General features: G+C 36.5%; 1 pseudogene; it reads left to right on the forward strand.

The window, feature by feature from the left end:
- The first annotated feature begins 332 nt into the window (after positions 1–332).
- LOC108764010 (uncharacterized) lies at positions 333–2062 on the forward strand (annotated as a pseudogene).
- The last annotated feature ends 204 nt before the right edge of the window (positions 2063–2266 follow it).

Raw genomic sequence — 2266 nt, forward strand, 5'->3', positions numbered from 1 at the left:
CGTTTGAATGTAAAACGGTAAATCCCGACATCTTAATATCTTATCGTAGTTACATACACACGTTCGTTGATCGTAGACGTAACGACGAAATTTGCACCTCTTCGTTCGATGGATCTGGTGGAGTACTCGCTCACGCGTTCTATCTTTCTAACGTTGCCAATTACACCGCTGAAATACACGTAGATAGTGCAGAACCGTGGCATATATATCTAACTGAAAAATCTACTGGTACAACTATCTGATTAATACGTTAACACATGAAATTGGACACGCATTAGGATTAATATACAGTACGCGCGAAAATTCGATAATGTAATTTGATAATTTAATTCGCAGTTGTCACTACTAGGAATAGAAATAAAATCACTAAACTCAACATAGAGGACATTTTAGCCATTCAACAACTTTATGGAATTAAAAATCCAAAATCAACAACAACAACAACTACACAACCACCAACTACCGAAATTACAACAAATAAATCCACGTACGTAGATCTCTGTACTTTACAATGTGTAGATACGGTGTTGGTATTACATCATCACGTATCAACGCTATGTATGGTCGATAAATATAGATGATACAAAATACGACGGACCAAACGTACTAAACAGCTACATGGATTTCCTTCTTGATAATTTCTCCTTGTAAATAATGTAATTTACATGGTCGAGTATCCCAATTTCAAATTGAAAGAAGGTTGGCCAAAACGTATCTCGAGTCTAGGATTTCCCCCGAACGTTTTCATCAATACCGTAGTAAATACTAACGGAGGACAAACCTATCTTCAATAATCTTCAATAAATCTTCAATAATAACGATGTGGCGCAAATAGACGAATGTAGTATGAGTATTCGCTCGTATCACTCGTTACAAGCGGTATTCCCAGGAATACCGTCAGCTCCCACCTTGGCCTTCCGATATATGGATGGTAATCTGTACTTTGTCAAAAATCAACAATTTTACCAATTTAACGAGTTCACGAGAACCGTAACAAAGGCTGGTAAATTTAATATAAATGTATTCAACGGCGAATGTTCGAGAGACGGATTATTGCAACAAATGCAAGATATCTTGAGTTGACTGCTTCGATCGAGTAATACATATTGACAAAACTCAATGAGAAATAAGACGAAGAAGGAGGAGGAGGATAAGATGAAAGGACATATATAATAAATACTACAATAGTTTTTAAACGATCAGTATAAAAGGAACAGTCATTCAGACAACATCGTTTGTACGCACTTTCCACGTTTTTCGATCGTGAGGACGATACTGTGAAAACAAATACACAACAATGTGGATATCGAAAAGTATCTCATAGAACAGGACGATTGTGATGAACGAGGTGTGAAGAGGAAGAAAACATTCGACGATTTGTGAACTGGTGAAAATCCCGATAAAGAAAACACATCAAATAAGTAGGTATTTTTTTCTTTCCTTTTCTTTTTCCATCTACTCATTTTTTTTCTTTAATTACAGACATCAAATCACACATCGTCCTATCGTACGCATTCTCGAGAGAAGATATCCGTTAATCGTAACTGGCTACAAATACTTGAACATTGGTATCAATATCAAACTCCCTTCTTACGTAACTATCATTTTGGGGGATTCTCACGGTAAAGAGATTCTGCTTTCACCGGACATCTGGAGAGATCTTCTCGAACAAAAATACGTCATTTTGTCCCTTTTGCAGTACGATGAGAATAATAGTGGAATACATGCACCGTCCCCAATGTACGTTGGAAATTTAACGTTACGCTTCGGACGAATCAATAATCTACCAATACTGCGTCTAGAAACAAGTGCAGCTCGTCTATCCATGTCGAAAAGCACTGTACTTAATATATTTAATCTCAAATACTGTGTAAATCGTCTCATTTCCTCCTTAACCGCAATGACCGATAACGTCGACAAAAAATTTTCACGACTTCTCGCTATCGCGTCCACTGTCACGAAATCTGCGAACATGCTGAAAACGATGTATGATGACGAATCCTTCGACCGCAACGACATCATCGATTGCGAGTTGATCGCTTTGATTTTCGGAGAACATTAACTTGTGTACGACATTCGACAATAAACAATATTCTACAACTATAAATCACTTTTTTTATTTTCTAAACCCTACCTTTATATACTACATATACTTTATATAGTTGAAAGGAAAAAGGAAATGGTCTATAATCTTTCGAGGAAAAATAAAAAAAATGATGCTTGATCACATAATATATATATTATCACTCGCGCTGTTGCGTACAGT

Source organism: Trachymyrmex cornetzi, unplaced genomic scaffold (assembly GCF_001594075.2).
Source record: "Trachymyrmex cornetzi isolate Tcor2-1 unplaced genomic scaffold, Tcor1.1 scaffold391, whole genome shotgun sequence".
NCBI lineage: Eukaryota > Metazoa > Arthropoda > Insecta > Hymenoptera > Formicidae > Trachymyrmex > Trachymyrmex cornetzi.